The following is a 23,766-nucleotide window of genomic DNA, read 5'->3' as shown; positions in this document are numbered from 1 at the left end:
AGACAATCTATTGTCGGATAAAGGCGAAAGATAGGAAGAGAGGAAGGGGACGAGAGACGTTCCTATCGGAATCCACTTTGCAGACGGATACCAGGGAATTTTGAATGTCCTGCGCAAGAAACCGATCCTCCGCATCGACAGTTCCGACTGTATTTATGGTTGCAGGCTGACCAGTACGCTTCGACTTCGAACCAGTATGCGAGTAGAAATAGGGGATGAGGACATGTTCGATGTTTGGATTTATCTTTCGATTACATTGGTGAAATAATAGTGGATTTTATATAGTAAGTCGAAGTAAGTGGATCACAGTATTTCGTTCATTCTGTGACATTGTCGAATTTTTAAAGATTCTTCTGTTCTAAATCTTCCGTTTAGTATCGATTATTAAATTAACATTCACGATCGACTGAATAGAAAAAACCGCGAAAATTATTGCACTATATATTCTCTTGTTTAACGTTTGTCCTTAAAAATTTCATCGTGTAAAATCAATATTCGATTGATCGAATATCAACGATTTAAAAAATTACCGTACCATTTTCTTCGGTATTTGTCTCTAAAATATCACCTACAAAAATTATTTTGTCATTCTTAATATTCATAGTTTAGTACTCGCGGAGAACGGTATGTCCATTCAAAGAATCGTTAACGGAATAGAAGTATACGTGGTCGGTTGAAAGCGTAAAGCAAGTAACTGGTCGTGAATGGTCCTTAGGAATTTATTAAAGTACATCCGGCGAATTTACGAGTACGAGAACAACATAATCCCAGGGAACTCGTGCAGAAATTTCCTTGTCGATCGAGCGGCAGGGCTTAAACGGCCGAGTCTCTCTCATACGATAAAGTAGAAAAGTGGATCGTGCGCCGCTCGCATTCCGTGGAAATTGAGCTTGCGGCGAACGGCCGCGTTTTTCCGCTTTATTCTCCACCCTCTCTCTCCTCCTTCTCCATTTTCCACCTTTGTTCTTCGCGTTTCTTCGCGCGATTCTTTCATACCTCTCTCAACCCTATCCCCTTGATCGTTTTCTACAATCTTTTTTCACTTCCTTTTTCCCTCACTTTCGTCGTGGAATTAATTTTGATCTCCAGGAATTAACGTAGAATCGGCGATTCTCGAAGCTTGCAAATTTTTTCGAACTATTCAGATTTCTACGGAATATTCAAAAAATGTTTCGCCTTCGATGCTCAATGGTTTCACTGTTTCATTGACAGAAATTTATGACTCGTGAATTAGAAAAAATGGAAGTTTTTAAACGATTTTCCGAGGTTGATGCTTCGCGTAATCGTTAAGTGGGAACTAATAATTTCGAAATTAATGCTTCGCTCTTGAGAAGTTTACGTGGAATCGACAAATTTCGATGATTGGTAACTTTTAATCTTCCAAGATTTCGGAGGAATATCTGAAAAATTTTTCGTCCGCAAGTGTTATAGCTTCATTGGGAAACATTTATCATTCATCGATCGTAAATGGAAATGCGAGAGATTAAGAATTTTAAGGATTTTTCGCCATTAATTAAAAATCCACTTGGGTCTCTTAAAGATTCGTTGAGATTTGTTTTTGATATGGTTGTTTAGTGGAAATTTGTTAACGGTGGATAAATTTCGCTCGAGATTTATTTGATCGGTGAGTTTATTGGACCGAGCGCTTGGATTAATTGCCAAGTGAAATATAGAGGCGTATCGTAGACGCTTTGTGCGGGCAATACCTTTTCCATAAAGGAAGAATGTAGTTTAATATCGAGATATCGCTATGTACCTTTAATTGCGTTCGCCTCGATGTTTAATATTTCCTCAGAGGAATTCTCCTTCTATTTCTGTTCTATGTTATATATATATATTCTATGTTATCCAATAAAAGCGATTGTGGAGGATATATATGTATAACACTTTTCAAATTGAATGAAATTTATTTATTTTAATTAGACTAATTAGGTTATTTTATTATTATCTAAATTATTTTATCATTATATCAATACACATAGGATGGAAAAACTGGAGACTGAAATAAATTTTTATATATACATATAGATTTCATTTCTTTAGCTATATTTATAAAAATATGAAAAAGCATAAAAATTCTCAGTGTAGGTGACGTCATTTCGCGATTCTTTAACTAAATTGTGTACCAAAACAGTGGAACGGCAGCCTCGTTTTTGGAAAGCCTACCTCTGATCGTGGTTCTTTCGCCGACAACGCGTAACCGCGGCAATTTCCACAGGCTGTTAGCGAGGCGGCAACGTGGGTAAGGTGGCGGAAGGTGGTAAAGGGATGCACACGAGCGAGCCTCTCGTCGACGTTAATTAAGAGGCATTAAGAGACTCTGGGACGACGCTGGTCGTCGGCCCTTTAATATCTGTCGGTCGGCAACCGAGCCGTAACCGGCGATTTTCCGCCCACCGGCTGACCCAGATTTTCCCCTGTCTCTCACGCCATTCATAACGAGACTCAATCCCTTTTCTGAATCCTCTCGCGTTTCTTTTCCAACTTTCTTTGTTTTTTACCCTTTTCTCCCCTTTCCTCTCTTTGTACGCGCGCTTCTTTCAGCTTTCGTCGCTTCGAATGCCACTTTCTGAAACCGAGGATGGACTAATCGTGTGTGTTTCACACCGACTTATTTCTCCTCTATGTGATTTGTAAATACTAAAAGGCTTGCCATTTTGGTACGAAATATTCGGATGAAATATCGGCTTAACAATTAGTTTTAATCTAATTATCGATTATGGTCGAATATTTGTTTCGGTTAGCGCGATATTTCTTACCATAGTAGTTGAAACGTCGTAATATTTGGCCTCTGGGCATTGTCACGTTGACTGTTTTGATATTTGGTAGTTTATAGTGTTTCGCTGTGGTTATGATGGGGTTAATGCTGTTTTGAAGATTATTTTGTTCATTGGTTTGTTCTCTGTTCTTTCCCGCCATGAAAGTAACTCCACAGTGAAAGGAGTATTGTGTAATATTACAACTCAATATATTTCTCTAACAAATAATGACACCCTCTTTCACCAAAAACTTTGTTTCCCTTTTGTCTGCACGAGACAAAGGAAACTTTCGTTTATACCGCAACGCACGTGGTCAACCCCATTTTCACAGACGTTTTAATTAGTTTCTACTTCATTAAAAGAACTCCATCTCGAAACAAGGTGGACAAACCTTTACGCTATTTTGTTTCAGAAACCCAACGCCTGCTTTGAACTCGCGAAAGCTGATTTTTCGACCGAGTCCTTTACCTCTAAAAACTGATCTTCAAGATAAATCAAATCTTCTTTTTTCCTTTCAAGTTTCACAGATTAAAATCCTTTTTCTTCTCTTCTGGAGCATCGCATTAAAATTTGAAAAAAGAACGTGTCAGTAACATAGGGATTTATCGATGCGAAAGAAAGCTCCGAAGATAGACCATCGCGACATTTCTCTGCGTTTTAAATAATTTTTTAAACAACACATTAGATCTATTTATACGTATCACTCGCATCTTCCTATTATTAGAATTACTCTTGAATATTAGCAACTCGGCAGTTATATTTCCATAAAAAAAATTCAAACTTTCCTATAATTTTTAACCTTCTTTCCATCTATGACCTTCGCAAGCTGACACCCAATTCCCATTAATTTAATCGAATCACATGAACGATCATAAAGCTTCGTCTGCAGTTTCCGTAGATCGATCGTTACGGGCTGAATTTTCCACGAGTTTCGGTTAATTCCACGGAATTCCGTGATTATATGCCGCTCGCGGCGGTAGCCTGCTCTCTTCTGCTCGAAATCGCGGCGATTTCACACCTCGACAATCAACTGGCCACGCATCTACCCGTACGTAGCCGTTCGTCTTTTACCAACCGACCAATCCTCGATCCGCTCCAACTAGTTCGAAACTAGTTCGAGCTGACGTCGTTATTCCGGCTTCGTTCGTTCATCGACCGCCACGAGGCTTTTAGCGGCTCTCTTTTTTGGCGGGCCAGTCCTATGCAGTTGATAAGTTTCGCGACTGGAATCATCTGCTCCTGATTACCTACCATTTCGACCGTTAATTTCATACTGTCACGATTTCAGAAGCAATTTACTTGATGGTAATCGAGAGACTTTATTTCAAACGTTGGATTTCACTGTGTTGGTGGTGGAATGATAATTTGTGGAAGAAGAAAACTTTTCTATTATTGGTAATGAAATGGTGATTTTTTAAAGATACGACGTTTTCTATATATCAGTGACGGTATTAGTGGCGATTTTTTAAAGGATCGAGGTTTCCTATGTAAAATTGATGGAACGGTAATTTTTGAGTTATCGTTCTACGAAAGCCTTGAAACGAGCTAAGAATTCAAATAGATCCAACTAAAGTTACAATTGTAAAGGCAAACAATGCATTAATTCGCTTCGCTACGAACATCTTTCAATGATTTGATATTACGATAAACAATATTTTCTAAGTTACAAGTTCCATGGGAAAATACATATTCAATCCCCCAAATCTATGTAACATCTAATCTAATATTTATGAAAACAGTTGCGTACGTTCAACCATGAACAATTTGTCGCTCGAAAAACCGTGCAATTCCGACAAAACGAATCTCGAATTTGCGCTCGTACGAACAAGTTACACTTCAGAGCACGTCGATGCGTAAACAGTAGGAACGATTTGTTTCTCCTTCCTCGAGAGGCCGTGTAACTTTAAACGATGAATCCTTTTCTCTCCCTCTCTCTCTCTCTCCTTCTCTCTTTTCCCCTATATATACTCGATTACCAGGACGATGCAGCTTGGATAATAAAGATTTTCGGCTGGATTCCCTATTGTTCGGGCGCTTGTACGCCGATAACGGCCGCTTTTCACCGCTTCGTTCCACGACCAAGCTTTTGTTCACAGTTTTCCCCCCGAAATTACCGTGAAATACGTTTCAGTCCTGTAACTGGTCTGCCTGGCTGTTTAAATCTATTCCACAGCATTATTTTTACCGCTACCTCGACTGTAAAATCTATACATGTATCTGCTTTTTATCTGTGTATACGTGCATGTGGATGCATATATATATGTATATATATACACACATCCACGATCAATTTAGTGGCTTTACCTTCTGTCATGAAAGTTGATTGAGTTGCCGCGGAATTGATTGAATTTTTTTTCCGCCCGCGGCTCAGACCGAATCAACAACTATCCGGAGAATTCGGCTAGGTCCTATTCAATATTGCGTTCTCATGGTGAAACAGAGTTGATATTGGAAAAGAAGTTGATATAGTTAGAGAGGAGAGACAACGTTTTGATGCGCATAAGAAAAATGATAGAGTTATAATGAAAACTTGTACGTCTATGTCGTATAAAATATTATAACCGGAATTATACTGTCATAAAAGAGCGTTTACAAGTGTGTTCCTCTGTCGTTTTAGGTCTCTGTAGGATTCTTTTTACGAAGAACCCATAAAATCTTTGGTAACGACTTCTCGCACGTATATTCATTTTTATATTCATCTCAGTAAGAATATTCATCGATTATTAAATAAAAAGTGGCGAAAGTTGTGTAAATTATATGCGACCCAACAGATCTTGAAGAAGACAAGAAAGACGTGTTCTACTGTCTGACACGATTCAGATTATTCTACTTACGTGGCTATAACGTGAATCGCAATTTAGTTCCCGAAACTTAAGAAACAGGAAGATGATAAGGTTTGAACGCCAATTTGTTCGTCTTATTCTTTGTATCTTGCGCCCGCAAGAAATAATTTCGGGACTTTTAAGTTTCCATGAGCGCCACGGCGAAAGCTCGAAGAAAGCACGGTGATAACGTTATCGATCAATGTTGGCTAGCTGCTAATTCGACCGTATTACACCGAGGAACTGTCTGGCCAAGGAAAAACAAGGAGTAAAGGCCAGGAAGAGCAAACCGTAGCTACATTTTCCGTGGCGAGGCTCGCTGGCAACAAGGAGGAAACAAGCACTTCCTTCTTGGTCTTATCGGGCTCTTTGCCCGTTCAAAACAGACGTCGGCCCTACGAAATTACTGTACGTGTGCGCACACAGTTCCTCCGTGTCTGCTATTTCACTCGTTGCTCGTCCATCTGACTTCAGATCCCTATTATCCTGTATTTTATATCTTAATACTTTTCTGCCAGTCTACCAGTTTTTATTCTACGCTAACGTGCAGATTTTTGTTTTGATAAATGAAGGAAGAACGAACGAAGAGGAAGTTGTTATTTTATATCGAATTAATTACAGCCCCGCTTCGAATCTGGAATTTTCTCCTCGATTTAGAGTTTCCCAGTGTCGATGGTGATATTTCAGAATCACCATATACATTCACTTTTCCTAATGAGAATCCGATATCTCATTGATTTCGTACATGAGCATCAAATATTATTATAGATAGTAGTGAGATTACCATTCCAAAAAATTAGCCAATAGTTACTATTTTGAAACTCGTACAATGGTTGATAGTAAGACGTGTTTTGGTAAGAAGACATAAAGAAGTGTTGCGGGTTGCGTTTCATCGGGATAAGAGTCCTTTGTTACTTTTTCGAATCTGATACGTAAAAACAGATCGAGAGTCATCTACACCAAAGTATTATGTTTCTCACAACGCATTTCAAACTATAAAGGACAAGGAAGAATGCGAAGAAAGACGCTGGTTACGCAAGAAATTCATTCTTTCGTCGCGAGTATAAGGAAGCGACTAGGAACGAAGGGAGATGGAAAATAATGCAATCTAGTCTGGAAGAATGGAAGAAACTAAAGAAACAAAAGAAGCAGTGGTGGAAGGGCAGTGATGAAATTAGTAGAAAAACAGTAGAGAGGACCGTGGATTGAAACGAAAGAAATAAAAGGAAAGAGGGCAACGAGGAAGACAGCAGCGGGGAAAATGGGGATGAAAAGACGATCTAACGCGGAGTTTGACTCGTCGGATGACAAGGTTACTTTCACGGGGATCGAGCAGTGGACTGGCGAAAAGAACCGCGTAAAACATTTTCCTCGATCCATTGAAGTCGTTTCAAAACGGCCGAAGAAGCTTCAATCTCGACGGGCTAAACAAGAAAATCCTATCGGGGAAAAAAGTGGCGAAATCCCGTGCTTCTTTTTCGCTAGAATTAATTCCACTTTGTTTCTTAAACAGTGTAGGATATAGAAATTTATTTATTACCATCCTACTTGTTATGTTAAGACCAATAAATGATTACTAATCTGTCATATATCTTTTTTAATTCTTATACATATATAATGATCGAAAACATTTGGGTCTTGATTTTGTATAAATACAAAATCTTGATTGATTTGTCTTCTTGGACCAATTGGAACTAATTATCGCGTTTTATACGAAACCAGGAAATCTTTTAATATTAATGAACACGCGAATGGATGAAAGATAGATTAGAGACTCAAGGAATTAAATCCTCTTTGACAGCACGAAATTTCATTACATAAACCGATACGTTTTGTTCAAGTAGACGCATCACAATAGCATGATTCAACGATCACAGCAACACTGATTCGAAAAACACTTTCGACTACATCGACTTTGCTCGAGAAGCTACAGAGACTATCACACGGCACGGTTACAATAACTGGAACGATTCTGGCGTTTCGCGGTGTCTGGTTGCTAGAGTTCGTCGATTTCAATAGAACCGGGGACAAAAACCTGGCTGAAATCTCCTTAGTACGTGAAAAGGAAAAGTATAACACGATATCGTTTCGGTGGACCAGAGATAAGGGATAAAAGGAGAAACGAGAGATTAATCGACCCGAAAGCGGTGACTCGATTACGAGTAAATTGGATCTTTCGTTTCGCGATTCCTCCCTTTCCTTTTCTCTTTACCCCTCCCATCCTCTCACTCCACTTCTGCTTCGTTTCCTTTTCTTTCTCGTCTCTTCTTTTTTTCCTAAGAAATGGTGGAGAAGCGAAGGGGCTGCAAACTGGATTCAAGTGGCCATTAAACCTCTTCGAAGTAACTGCTGGGACTCGTTCGTTTCGACAATTTCCACGGGCTTTTACGAGCCCTGCCACGCCGACGAATTATATTAAACAAAGCGATTTCTAACGAAATATCTTTGCTCGTCGGATGAGAACGTTTATTATCGCGGATGATCGTGTTTCGAACGATTACTCGCGATTATTTCTTTCGCGGTGTGGTATTTTTTTTGCATAATTATTATCGGTATCGTTAAGGGATGAATCTAGCGAGAGAGAAATGGAGTAATTTTTGGAGACTCTGCGAATGAAGATTTTTTAACCCTTTAAGATGTGAGAGTAATTTGAAATTAGTACAATAACAATTAATGGGATACTATTATTTGTAATATATAGTAGTGTTGGAACTAATGGATAATTTGATTAAATATTGTGAACATATAGAGAAGAGTAATATTTACTAATTGTTATATCCATATTTTACTAAATAAAGGTAAAAATTCAGAGAGCGTAAGAAACTTCTATTTAGCTATATTCATAAAAACATGAATATACATAAACATCCAGGGTCGATCAATCTCAATTTTGATAAATAGTTCCATATTTCTTGATATTTTGGAAAGAACAATGCTCTGGCGAACATGTATTTTTCCATCGGTTTGTTCCGGTTTTCGGCACAGTTGGACCGAGTTTTTCATGCGAGATCAGGGTCGCTTGTCGTATTTCCGGTGCATCCTCCGAGATTGAAAGCTGCTCTCTTTATGCATTTTCTCTGGCAAAAACATGGCCAGGGAAATGGTATGGAAAAAAACAATCGATGGAGATAGCAGAAAAAGATGAAGGGGAAAATGAAAAAAAAAATCAGGGAAGGAGAAACGAGATCGCAGTACATCGTCATACACCGTGCAACCACTTCGATCGATGAACCAGCACGGTCGGATGAGTCATAAGATTAAAAATGAGATGAAAGGAAACTCATCTGCTAGATGCGTCTGAAAATTTCTTCTTCTCTGCTGTTTCATTTCTTTCTTATTAATTGTCTGTCGATTTTCTTTTCTCTTCTATTACAACTTCAAAAATTCGTAAATGAAACAATTTGGAAGATATACACTTGTATAAGGTTCGTACAGAGTCTCAATGTTGATACAATGCGAAAGATATCAAAGAATCACGCGCAAGCTCAATATCAAAATGTACTCTTCGAATTTGCACGTTGGCGTCAAGTTATTGTTATAACTCTAACAATCCGATGATTTATATTTTAGCCGTGTAAAGATCTACCTCGAGGAAGACGAAGGACGAACGGAATTAAGGATCAGCTATTAGGATGAGTTTCTGGTCCCCTGAGGGTACAACGGTACCGAACCGCAATTCACGCGGAGGTATTTACCGATCGAAAGAAAAGGAAACGCGGGCATGTTTATACGACGGGGCTTGTCCCAAGGGCCATGCAAATACCACCGGAGAAACTCTTACAGGTATTCGGCGTTATCTGAAAACGATTACCAGGATAAGGGACAGAGGGAAATGTATGGACCGCGTGTAATTCTCCACGGATAATCGCGCTCGTTAATGCGTACAGCTTCCTTCCCCTTTACAGCGTTGTTTTGCTTTATGTAAATTGGCGAATGGCCGTTTGGTAATTTGGTTAGAGGGACCGTTCTAACGATAGACTATGCTTGGCAAACAAAATTGGGATAAGGGGTGGCGTACTATATTACTATTTTTTGTGATATTCTGGCTTAAAGGTTGGATAATATTATTCTGGATAATATATATCTAAAATAATTGCGTTTGTAATTTGGAAAAATAATGTGAGAATTTCTACTGCGTTATCTCTGGAAAGGTGGAAGGATGGGGCCACAAAATAGTTTCAATATCGAGTAAAATTACGGTTACGATTGAAAACGTTTAAAGAGTAATTGTAGAATATTATAATTCATAGAACTAAACGAAGGCACTCGATGATGCAAAAGAGCAAGTACAGTTAAGTGGAGCTAATGCGATAATCTTCCCCTGCTGTTCATCGCGAACGAAATTTACCGAACATATGCATGTTAATTTCACTAATTCTTTCGTAGCTTGCTACTACACGGTCTAATGAAGATTACACAAGGGCGTTTAAACACCGATTGCAGTTATTACTTCATATCGTTGCTCGTTTGTTAATTAAGTGGAAATTATTGTGCTTAATATTACCACAAACGTAGCAAACAAATTGGTTTCCTGCAAATTAGGATGGTAATATCGGCTATTCTAAACAGAATCGATTAATTTTCACCTGGCTTGGAATTATTCTAAAAACTGGCGATTCTCGTTTATAGAATATTTCTTGGATGCCATGAACGTATCTATTAAAATAAAATAACATTAAAATGGAAGACATTTCATACATCCGATTAATAATTTTTAGAATCGTTGTAATTTGATTCTGTAATCGACTCGTTCTATTTTATTTTACGAAATTACCAACAACTTTGGCTATGGGAGAAAAAACTTGTGTCTCGTAATTATAGACTCGTGTCACCTGTAGCACGATACGGCTTAGTTTCCGAACTAAAGAATTTGTTATTTGCGAACTAAGGTTAAAGGATATCATAACAAGCAGCTTTACGGTAGAAGATACAACCATTGACTTGCTCTACTTAGAAGGCTCTGTAATCAAAGTTTCAGCAATGCATGAGATATTGTTGACTTGTACTACTTGATGATCCCGGCTCTACGTGGCAACGTGATTTTGTTTCTTGTCTTGTAATCAAAAGTCTTTGTTACTGATTCGTTCCACTTGCGTTTCATGTAAGATCCTCAAGGCAATTCACGTTTAATTTTGACACACGATAAACCAACATGATAAAATAAAATATTTAATTAAAAATATTCTGTTCAAGACATAAGCGTTTTTTTCCACAGAAAATCCCCAGTCTTTAAACAAATCCCCGCAAACTAGCCTTTAAGAATCATCGAGGCTGCATTACCAACCACTGAAACCAACTGCGAAATTGAAATTGAACAGGCGCGGTCGTTCTTCTCGGTTTCCGATAACCAGAAGAAGCCAGGACGTTCGTTCAACAGGGATCATCCCGAAGTTAGTTTTGAAGAAGATCTCGACGATGCGGCAAATCGTCGGGAGGAGAAACGAGCCATAAGAAAGTTTTGTCGTAGATAATGCGGCCGTCGAACGACTTCGACTCGATCACGACCGCTTTCTATGGAGTTTCTGTTCGTCAAAACTGCACCATGTCGTACACGAATTATCAAGAGATAGAAGAGAGACAGACAGAAAGCGATCAACGTGTCGAAAAAGGCGTGCAACACCGAGAAGCGCGGGAACGTTTTCAGGACACAAGGCACAATAGGCGGTCACAAAAGGACGCTGGTAAACCGACCCTCTCTTCCCTCCACGAGAACCCAGACGTCATAATTTTCCTCAGGAGTTTCGCCGTTCGTTGTCAGTGCTCTCTTATCTCCTTCCCTCCTATTTCGTCCCATTATTTTCTTATTTTCGCTGAAAAACAAACTAATCGGAGCGCGGTTCGAAAGCAGCCGTCAAAAAAGTTTTTCTAGCTTGAAAAGCCTTTCAGATTCTTCGGGTGAATAGCGGTGAACTTTGAGTTCAGTGAAGTGATTTGAAGATGTTGGCGGAAGTGGAAGTGACGACGCGACGCTCTGACGTCGAGATAGTTTCAGAAGATTCAGCGACGACTTGATAAACTTGATCGTTATGGATCTGTGTAAGAAGGATTTTGATTGTGGCGAAGTCTTGCTTTCATTTATGTTAACTCAGTATTTGGAAGTGATAGTTCATTTAAGTGAAACTTATCACGTATTGTTTTGTATGTTACTATTAGACTGATTTATAAGAAATTTAAATGCGCAAAAATAATCAGAATGTACTCGTTATGATATTTAAAAGCTCTGTTTTGAATTCTATTTCATTAGTTGCGTGTATAAAAATACAAACTTGCATGAACATCCGCAGTCCGGTGATCACTTTTGTTATTAAGTAGGTGTGAAATATGTTTGAGAACACCTGGAGATTATTAGGCGTTGAACTTTGTTATTGCTCGATCGTGGAGACCCTAAAAGTCATGGACCTTGGAGTTTCCAAATCAGCAAGCTCGTAATACCCTCGAGAACATCTAAGAGTCATGGAACCAATTTCAGGACTGGCCTCAGACCACATGATATTCTATTATACAAACTTTGATATTTCACAAACTTTGCGTGATTCGAGGTGGATCTCGAGTGATCGTTAGATACAAGATCCTACAATTCTGGACAAGTTCCACGTTTCTCAGTTCATGAAGGTCGAAATTTTACGACATGTAGATGGTCTTAACGTACCTAAATACGTTCTAGTTTTAGAGATTCGACGGGAATTTCGAGATTCTACGTCCCTTGGGTGGTTTTAATACATCCTAAGTCTGGTTGATTAAAGTGCTCGATATCCTTCGTTCATAGAATGATGTTACACGAGTTCTGCCTTTAATTATTCATAAAGATAGATGATCTTGAGTATATTCTTCGTGGAGTTCAAGATTTACGTGTTAATCTGTAATAAAACTCAAGATTTTACAATCTGTTGCTAGTCTTCGTACAAATAGGCTCTTTCTGCTTTCCAAGATGAATCCTTACGTCTTTAAGATAGAAGTCTGGATCTGTTCCACAATTCCGATTGTTCTGCTTACTAATGGATCATGATTACAAATGGATCATCACTCCATAATCGGCCTTCTAAAAGCTCATAATGAGAAGATAACACTGCGTACAGTTTGAAATACTTGCTTACTTACTTAGAGAAACTGACGCGTAGATTATGGTTGTCGTTTCATTTAGTTTCATCTTAAGCTCGCGAGACTCTGTGCTCTCTCGTACCACGACGAAATGGAAGTAACAGCTCGATACGATTTTGCACTGTAATATATTATTTACTAAATTCTATCTCATACTTTTCTCTCTCTTTCGATAAATACAATTTCAATTTTGGAGCTGCCTGAAATTTCCACGTGATAGATCAAGACACAGAAAGTTCAAGTATTTGAGCTTGTAACTTGCGGCTAATTAAACAGCCTTGCTTCTCGCCGTACAAAAAGCACATATTTGTTACTTTACTTTAGCTTTAGCACTTCTCCCTCCCCTTTCTTCCATCCTTCTCTATTCTAACCTAACTTCTCCCTTACTTTTCCTCCATTCTTTTGTATTCTAAGCTAACTTTTTGATGTTCTTTTAGCCTCTTTCCCCGCGTTTCTTTCGCCTTCTTTCCTTTTCGCCCTCTTTTTTCTACACGCTGGCCCCTTCCATTCGCATTTTTCATCCGTTTCTCCTGGCTAGCTTCTTTGAAATTTCCCTCTGGTTTTGCAGAGGATTCCTTGCAACCCTTCCAACTCGTCCTCTATTTTTTCCACATTTCTGTCCGCTTCCTGCTTGCTCGCGGTGTATTTAGTTTTTTTCCCTCCTTCTGTCTGCACTCCTTGTTTCCTTTTTTTTCATTTCTGTCCGATTTTTCTCTGTTGGTTTTGTTTCATGTCGGTTTTTGGCACACACACACACACACACACCACACACACCCTCTCTCTCTCGCTTATTTTGGCCTGTCTCTGTTCATTTTTGCGTTACAGAGTAATACGCGATTTCGACAGCAACACGGAAATCGAACATTGAAACAAGCCGATTGAAAGGTCTCGAACGAACTACCACGGGAATCGCAGTAACAGGGATACGGATGTAATAAAATAGAAACTGACGAAGAGGATACGTGAGATAGTAAACCGAACTGCAAAGGCAAATTGAAATGAATCAATTAATAAATTCGATGAAATGTATCGTGCCACTCGTTCTGTCGTTTTCTGCAAACAAACTAACAGTGTGGATGTTTATCTTGAAAAATCCAGATAAATCTTATCTTTCCTCGTGATCGTACGAATTCGGTTGAAATGGGTGAGTGACGTTTGGAAAACCCATAGGTATTTGTTGAGTGAAAAAGGGTTTGCAAGCGATTGTTGGTCGAATTGAAAGAATGTTAAAGTGAATTTAGTTCATGCTCGCGTTTTATCACTTTTGTGCAACGGTTAAATGAATTTCAATAATTGTTTTATCAACGACAGAGTAAAATTATTTTTCACATTTATTCAGATATGTGTAATTTTGTGTGCTACACTGGATTAGCCACGTAGTAGTGACACACATAAACGAGTATGAGTGTGTGTGGGAGTATGCATGCACAGTGTCTCGTAAAACAGGAGAATACAGCTGGTGAGACAAAAAGAGTGCTGAGACGCGTGAATGTGTATCTACGAATATCTTGTAGATCGCATATTGAATAAATATGAAACTATTTTAATATTATTTCTACACGTAATGTGAGTGTTCCCATACATTTATTTTGGCGACTAAGATTCACAATCTTTAACAACGTTATACACATCATATTATCACATATTGGTCCCATTATCTTTAACAAGTAATTCATTTTATATTAAGGTAAATAAAAATTACCGATATCTAGATAGAATCTGATATCTCGAATAAGGATCGACTATATCGAAAAGACAAAGTGAAATCCTTTAAACTTCAATTCCAACTAATACGTGCGAAATGCATTCGACAAATGCAGTACTACGTATAGAGGACTTGGAAAGTCTTGGAATAAACGCTTCGTACTAAAGCCATTTCTGTTCCAATCAAATATTTCAAGATAAATTCTCGTTCGACGAATAAAATAGCGTTATATGAGGATCGATAAATCCGATTCTACTTCGACTTTTCGTTCGAGCCTCGATAAAGATGTATTTGATTTTGATTGGAATTCAGAAAACGCGTGAAATTGGCGAGAACACGGTCCAAGTTTCAGTAGATGGCACAAGTTTCGAATATCTTCGGTTTCCCAAAACTTTTCTATTATATTTTTCTGTGTGAAAATTGCCACGGTGGAGGATGGTGTCAGAGAAAGTTCCTGTTTATCCAACGAAAGAAAGCCCGAAGTAACGACTCGGATGTAAATAGCCGGTATTTAAACAGAGAATCTCTTTCTGATATTAAATCGGGTTTTCATATTAATTAATTCTTCGACTGTCGTGGAACGAGGACTTTCAAAGATAGAAATTTGAGTTTTATTAAAAAAAGAACGAAGTTTCTGAAACGAGACTAAACGAGTATATACGTGTTCTTAAATAAAACTAATGTAAAAGCTGTAAGTTCTATTTGCTCGCAGTATCGAAGAACGAATTGCATATATCTTATGTAGTTTTATTGGGATTTATTTTATTTAGATTTGTAATTCTTTATCCTTTATATTACTTGCTCGATGGAGTTTCACAATCCTCTGTACTTTTTTATTTCACTTAAGTTCTAAAAATAATAAAGAGGGACGAATAGATAGAATCGAACATAATAAAGATTAGTCAAAATTAGTATGAGACTGGGAAAAAACAATAATCAATAGCTTCATTTTGGTTAATACCTACAAATATATATGACATAATATAAAGTAGTATCTATAAAGTATCTAGACATAGCCAGCTCATACTTGTTCAAATTTACAAGCAAGATCCATGATGGGAAACTTCAATTCGTCGATGTAAAGAATTCCTCCCTTTTTTTGCCTGATAATATATAATACGAAAAAGAAACATTTATTGCCCGAAATTATTTACAGAAATGAATCTCATCTGCTTCATTAAAAAACTAGCCTCTTTCACACCAAAAGTTATTTCAAACAATTAAATCATCAAAGATCTATATATATAACTTCACACATTACACCACCAAATTAAAACAGCAGCAAAATTATAGCACGGAAAAAGGTCTCCTTTATCCAACGCACTTTATGAATCATAAGAGAAAGCGTTTCCCATTGTTTCGACCCCGCCATGCCTCTACACCACCACGCGACAGACATTGTTCCGGGAAATAATAAAATCCCTTTGGTCGTCTAGCGTCTAGTTCGCTCTTCGTTTTGCATCGCGATCCAGTTACCCGTATTTCACCTGACAAATATTAATCTCGGAAGTGGTAAAAGGGTCGACCACCCCCGTTTACTCCCTTCACCCCGGTGCCCGGGTCTAGAAACTCTCGTGCATCCATCGAACGGAACGATATTATCGAGAAATTGGAAGTTACGGCCGTACGAAAATGAAAGGCGAGGCATTCCGAATGGACTCGAACGCGTATCGCCCGCCGATCTAATTACCAATGGACGAATTCGATCGCGAGAATTCGGTTCATTACCTTCCACGGTAATTTAAATTCAGTTCCTGGTTACAGGGAATGAAAAGAAAAAAGGAAAGAAGGGATTAATCTCGGGAATGAATCAAACGAAATTCTACGAACGAGCCCCCAATTAATTTCCGTCTTCGTGGAATAGCATCAAGGTTGCCTACCTAATTGTAAGTAACAATGAGTAATAGTTGGAAGAAACGATAGAGATATATTATAATTAATTAATTATGCCAGTATTGAATTTATAATTAAAGAAGTAGTTAATCTATAATTGCACAAGTATGGAAATTATTATATGTATTTCGATAATCGATAACTGTGTTTGCGCTGGGCAGAACAGATTACAAGTCTAAGTAATAGTACATATTGTATTATCAAAATTCAACCTTAGAGCGGTTAGTCGAGATGCTCGTGATAAAAACGACTTGCCAAATTTGTTCACTTTTTGAAAATGGGAAGTAATCAGAAGCTGAAGTCACAACACGGTGAAATGGACATAAAAGGTGGTCTATACGTTGATTTATTTTCGAACGAAAACTAGTCGCTTTTATAAAGATCTTTGTTACGAGATTCACAACTTCGCGATTTAATTAGATATGCGATTTTATTATAGACACACTTATAATTAATGCTTATAATTATTAATTAATATAATTAATAAAATATATTGGAAAGAAATAAAAAATGTTAAAGTATTTTTTGTTTTCCTACGAAAAGAAAAACGAAGGACAATGACTGCTTTTATTAACAATTCTTTAATTCGTTAATACGTTATTCTGCATATAAAAATACTCTTATATTTACGTCTCTAAATAAGAAACGTTATAACTGACTACTTTCCACCGTTCAAAACGAATAGAGTCAGTCGTAAGAGACAGAAAAAGAAGAAACATATAATACGTCCGTGCGAATTCGTTGTCCAACGCCTCATAAGGGACAGAGATCGACTGGTCGGCCACATTGGGAGTGGGAAACCTTTTTACGCGGCTGTTTCGCATGAGAACGGTAACGGAACACGATTTACGAGTGGAAAATAGAGGCACCAGCGAAAAGCTTTTAGTCCTTCGTACGTCAGCAAATATGTGACTAACCCGAAGCTCGGGGGTGCACGGACCCGCTTTCATCCACCTGTGTAATCGTTCCCTCTGCGCGTCCCTTGACCATTCTAACCGTCGTTCCTTCCGTGTTCCACCGAAATCATATCCTAACCTTTCGTTCTCATCTGTGCCTTTCACTTTGTTTTCCACCCTTTACGTTCGATCTCTCCTTTGTCACTGCCGATGAGCATCAAATAAGCTTTAGACGTTGTCTTATCGGTGCAAGATTCCTGAATGATTAAGTTTAGTAATGGAATTTGACAAAGAGAACATATTTTCTGACGGAAATAACATATTTTAACGATTCTACGCGTCTACTTGTTCTTAGAATTAGTTGTGTTTCATTTTATGTCGCTATTCATAATAAAACATATCTCGATAAAGATGGTAATGGGTAAAAAGGTTTTTGAAAAATATAAATAAGCCAGTGCAAAACGCTTCGAAAAATTCTATAAAACGTTTTCCATGTGTCATACACGCTTCCGACAGGTAATCGCGATTAATTAACATTTAAACACTGGCTTTTAAATCATAAGTCAACATTTTGCACGGGATTACGCGAAGTAACGTTAAAAGGAAATTAACGTGGAAAACGCGACAATTATCTCATCGGTGAACGACTGTTGAAGCGTTATTACCGATATATGAGCGCCGGAGGCAGTGAAACGAGCAATTTCTACTTTCATCGCGACTTTCATTTCTGGCTTTTCGTGGCTAGACGACCGCTGAATTTCGAGAAGTTCCGTCCCAAAGGAAATTCCACGATTTTCGACCAACTTTCTTAACCACTTCCTCTGCAAGGATCGTAGATTTATGAGATGTTATCAAATAATGTTTCACCTCGAGCGTCGTCCTGGAATGATACGATTTAATTATTAACGTGTGGACCAGCCAAGGAAACTTTGATGAAATTTCAAGCGAATATTTGCGCAAGCTGGCTGAATTTAAGATTATATTAATACTCAGAATAATAGAAGAAATTATCGAAAACCGCGACGATTCTGGATGAGAGAGAAATTGTATTTATCTATATGTATAAATATGATTGAAAACGTTGTTGTAATATCGAATATAGAAACTCTTTATAACGTAAGATTTCATTAAGATAATTTCATTTAGATCGTCCCAAAAGCTTCTCTCGTTTTATAAGAAAATAATAGACGCATAATATTTTTTGTTTTATATTATTTTACTGAATTACGTACGGTCCATTTTGTTTCAATAGAATAATGTTGAAATTTCTCCATAATAAAGCAAAAAATGCTGTGCATCTATTATTTTGTTATAAAACGAAAGAAACAACTTAATAGTTCTTAAAGGCTTTCCAATTTTTTAATAATTGCGCAGGTTTACCTAAGTTTTTATTAACTTACTTATGAATGGGAATGTACGTATGTACACGTTCTCTGTAATATATCTCTCGTCAAATATATCAAATAAATCAATCATACAAAATTCAAGTTCTAAAAACACCGCTAACATCACGATAGAAGTCATAAATCCAAGCGTAGCTCGAGGTTCGAGCGTTAAAATAGGGAACATTTAACGCAACACGTAGAGGATTAACAGAATGTGGTGAGAAAATCGGAGGCAACGATTTGTCGACGGATCGTTCCACGGTTGTTTTTTCGTTAAAACGCCGACAAGTACAGCCGTGGAACGCGTGAAATTGGTAGTTTCGTCGTACGAACGACAGCTTTTCGAACGAAAGCCGGAACGAGATTTCCTTTTTTTCCTCTTCTCCAAATGATTTCCAATTGAAAAACTCTTCTGGCTAGCCAGCCAGCCAGTCAGTCAGAGTCGGCTGTCTTGTCGATCGAAAAGTCGCGAATAAATTCAACGAAGCATAACGTCCGACGAAATCGAAAAAGGGAACACGTTCAATTTGTGAAGAAGGGAAAAGAAGGGAAAAATAACAATTACCGGGAAAGAAGGAAGCGACGCGTACGGGACCTCGTTCCGGCAATTATTTCCTCGAAAAGAACCGGCTGCTTTATTAAATCGCGCAATTTTTCATCTCCCGGCTGGTGTACGTTCATCTCTTCCCTTCCTCAACGAGGAACCGTCCACCAAGGGATAGATAAATAGCGAGATAATGTCCGTAGAATGAGACAGCAAGAGTAGAATTAACGTTTTCCTTCGTCCGTGATTTTTTGCAGCCGTACACCCGCGACATTTTGTCCTCCATTTTTCTTCGATTTTCTTCTTCTTTTTTTGTTTACAAATGTTCTTCTTTTTCTTTTTTAAGATACATTCCATTTGTACTTCTGAAACTCTACTTTTTATTTGGACTACGTAACGAGTCCGACCCAAGTCCATTTCGTTTTGAGTTTTCACTGTTTAAGTATAATATTGCCTTAGAGAAATTCCTCCTTTCTTCGTCCCCTTTTTTTCTTCGTTTCTTTCCTTTTCATCCGTCCATTACACCTATCTTCTTTCTTTTTTCCCTTTTTGTCCCCCTTCCTTTCCTCCTTTTTCTTCCTTCTTATTCTTCTCTTTAGCTGTACTATTCTTTCCACACTTTCTTCGTGTTTGTAACTTCGCAAACATCATCTATGTTTGAAATACTTAGTTCATAAAAGGCATGGAACATACACAGAGACAGTAAAATTGCACTGAATGCTAAAACCGAATAATTAAAAACTAATAATATCCATAGTATCTATAGTATCTGTAATATTTATTGAGACATAACACCGATTTCGAGTTATGTAATTTTGAGGAGAACAACAGGATTATACCTGCAAATGCCTTATACATACAAGAAGCCAAATTGCACGAATCGAATAAATATTCCTAGAACAGGTATCAACGGAGAAATGTCAATATTTTTCTGCGTCTTCATTGTTCTTCGTCATAATGCCAATTCTTCGTTTAATTGCCTGCGCCATATAAAGGAGCCATATAAAGTAATGGTAACGCAATACACTTGGTCATCGCGGACATACGTACACTTATAAACATGCCAGACTGTATCAATAAAGTTTCGTTTTACAGGATAGAATGGCCTGCTATAAAGCTAGGTTTCCACTAGCTCTCATCGCGTCTCGCGTTTCGCATCTACTTCCTCCGATATGTATTCACGTTTGCATATGCATCAGTGTCGATCACGAAACCTTGAAATAGTTCCGCCCGTTCATTATCATCCGGTAATAATATTCTAGATTGGCAGCTGTTAATGCTTCCAATTCTCATTGCTTCATTCTGTTTCATCGCTGTTTTTTCTTTTTTACACACACACGCTAGTAAAAATTGAAATTGCTCTTTCAATGCTATGTATACTCTCGGCTAAAGTTCTCGGCTAAAAGTTCGGACTGTGATTTACAGAAACTAGGAATTTCTAAAAAAATCCATCTCAGAATTCTGTTAGCTTAGAAAATTCTTTTGTAAAAATTTTACCATAACGGCATATTTTGCAATATTTATTTCGCATTAATAATAAAATTGCCAGATTAATAATTTCAAAATTGATGTTGCGTATGTCAGCAGTAATTTTTCCATAGATCTTTTACTACCAAGTTTTCCAAGCGCCCAAAGAAGGAGAAAACTGACGTTCTTCAATTCCTAGATTCGATTCCTAGATTTTATAAGATATGTAATGATTCGAAGATTTTGGCGGATAGCGTGTTCCAAACAAGAAACGTAACGTCTCCCATTTCGTTTTAATTCAATGTTGAATGGCGCGCAATGAGTGAAACGCATTAAGGCGAACATTAAAGCGACTGGCATCCGAATATCGGTGGTAGAAAATTAAACCAAGGAACGAAATCGTTTGCAAGAAATCTCCGGCGAGAAGCTGATAACCGACCTTCCTAAATTCCCTCTTACCCAGTTTCATCCCCGATTACTCTGTTTCCCCTGTTGGGTACTCTGGGGAGAACGATTCAAGAGCGGCTAACCAGAAATCCATACGCAAATGTAGTCCAATGCCGCGATCAACCATACCAAATGGCCTTTCCTATTAATTTGCGTTGTTCATTTGTTTTAGAGAATTACGAGCCACTTTTCTTTTCTATGTAAATCCTGGGACGTACTTTTGTATAGAAATTTTAGGCTACTTACGATAGCGGTCTCATAACAGCAATTGATCACATTTTTAAGAAATATCTCTACACGATGTTACATAAAAACGAATCTTTAAACATTCACTCAATAGCGTTATTTTTTGTGATCTTTCTTGATTCATCGATTTTTTTACGAATCGGTACATTAATAAATAGAGACTTAAGTTAAACGTTAAGAAAGAAGTATAGAATCATTTAGGACGAGCCACAGGAAGAACGAGATTCTAAAACGTAAATAAATTGTTTGAAACATGAAAAACCGATTGTACGATTACGGATTTATTGAAAAATTATTTGACATGGTCCTTGGAAAAACTCTTCCTATCGAGAAGGCAATAGATACAAAATATTCATCTAATAGAATGAAGAACGACTGACTTGTAATTTATGAAATCCATTTGTATAGATTTTTGTTCTACTACGAAGATTGTTATGTTGTTATTTGTAAAAAAATAAGAATTTTTCAGAATTGGAATTGTCGAATTATTCACATAAATAAAGTTCTATGCCAATATGATAGTGATTGAATGGCCTTAAAAACGAATGACACAGAGAATAGAAATTATCGTACACGATGCAACAGTAAGGCCAAGGATAAGCTATCGAAATTTTTTCGTATCGCACATTCTTCTTGGTACATTAACTTACAAACGTTCGTACGAACGACGATATTTCGCGTAACAAATGGTTCGCTCGTGGAAACAGATAAACTCGAAGAAAAGTTGGATCGCGAGAATTACAAGGGAATCTTGTAGCCTTGTATATTATCGCGAGTCTCATTACCGGATTCCTGCAAATTCGTAGCAGCATCTTCCTTTAAGCTCGCAACGAGGAATCTTTTTACCGTATTGGAACTCTTTAAGTTACTGAAGTAACTTTAATTTTCAATTCGCAGATCTTCGACTAATTCGAATCGCAGATTACTCCGAGAGAAAAATCTTACTGGTAATTAATATACTTCTCCACAGTCGTTTGTAACAAATATTTAATTTCAAGAAATATAATTCAAAACATTTCAGAGATTGAAAAATTCGTAAACTTGGAAATTCCAACATTTGACAAAATAGAAACGAAATCCTTGGAACTCCCTCTAGATAGCATTATTAGCCTCTAAAGTAGTAATTAAATTCGCAAATATATTACGCAATTTCTATCACACGTTCTTCGTTATCTCATTTACCTGTAATATAGACATCCACGTATACTTATCGAATATCGATACAATATGATATTAACGTGTATGACCCATGCATATCAAATGTAGGCAAACAATTTCCACGTTTTACGCGAAAGACCGTAACAGCGCGAGGTCGAGCCTGAATCACAGATACCTCGTGTTCGAATTAATTTCTCTGTCAGCAAAATTGGAGAAATCGCAAATAGCGCGACACGCAGATGCCCAGACAGCGGGTTGGCGTTGCTCCCGACATCGGAGCCGAATGTCGGCTGAGCCGAAGCAGAGATTCCGTGAGTTCTTCGCGGCTGTTTACACGAGATATGGGTATCACTGGGCATTAACTGGGGCGGTGGCTGTGCTTGGATATTAATTTTCGAGACGCGTCTAATCTTGCATAATATGCGCGTGATTAAATAGCGCGACGCCGCCTCCTACGCTCTATTCGTCCTTTCCCTGCGTCGTGTCGTGCCTTTTTGTCTTCCACCGTCGTCTCTTAACCGTTTGTTCCTCTTGTATCCCACCGAGAGTTCCGTCGCGTTTAGTCTAACGCGTTTTCAGGTAAGGAGGGTTTCAGGTTCGAAATGGTTGCTCGTTGCTTGAATGTTCGCCATGCAAGTGCGTGAGGAATTATGTATTATACCATGCGAAGAGAAATTCTAGAATAGGTGAGTCTTAGCGAGAAGGAAGATTTTGATTCGAAGGTGAATGTGTTTGAAATTTGTAGAAAATGATGTAGGTATACCGTACTCGTTACATTCAAGTTCGGATAAGTTCTTTAACAAAATTATTTTTCTCCTTTTTTTATGGATAAATCGTTAGAGAGGTATAATCTGTTAATTGTTATTTGGAAATTCGATGAATAATATGTATCACGTATAATCTTTCGTGTATTTGAATTGTTACACGTTATACATGTAATAGACGAAGATAGATACTACTTACTTTATGATTTTGTATTATTTATATTTTTAGTAGCGAATTTACGATGCAATTTACTATCGAAGAAAATTCTCAACATACATCGATTCATATTTATTTCAACGGAAGATTTGGTATCTACTTCAAAGAAAATATTGATCCTGATGGCTAATGGCTTACACCTACCAAGTCACCCGATACAAAGCCATAAATCTTGATATTCCTAGGAAGATAAGGAAAATGGATCGAAAAAGTTGTCACCAATTTTCCATCGAATTTTCAATAACACAAAGCCACCTGACTTTACATCGAATATCTGAAAACGTCGCAGGCATTTTTCATAGTGTGAGACAATCTCTCCTTTGCTTCTCGACGTCCCATTTATCAAACTCGTAGACATACGCTAC

Source organism: Bombus bifarius, unplaced genomic scaffold (genome assembly GCF_011952205.1).
Source record: "Bombus bifarius isolate JDL3187 unplaced genomic scaffold, Bbif_JDL3187 scf7180000007996, whole genome shotgun sequence".
Classification (NCBI taxonomy): Eukaryota; Metazoa; Arthropoda; class Insecta; order Hymenoptera; family Apidae; genus Bombus; species Bombus bifarius.
The sequence above is the reverse complement of the archived record's forward strand: the minus strand, read 5'-3'. Positions refer to the sequence as shown.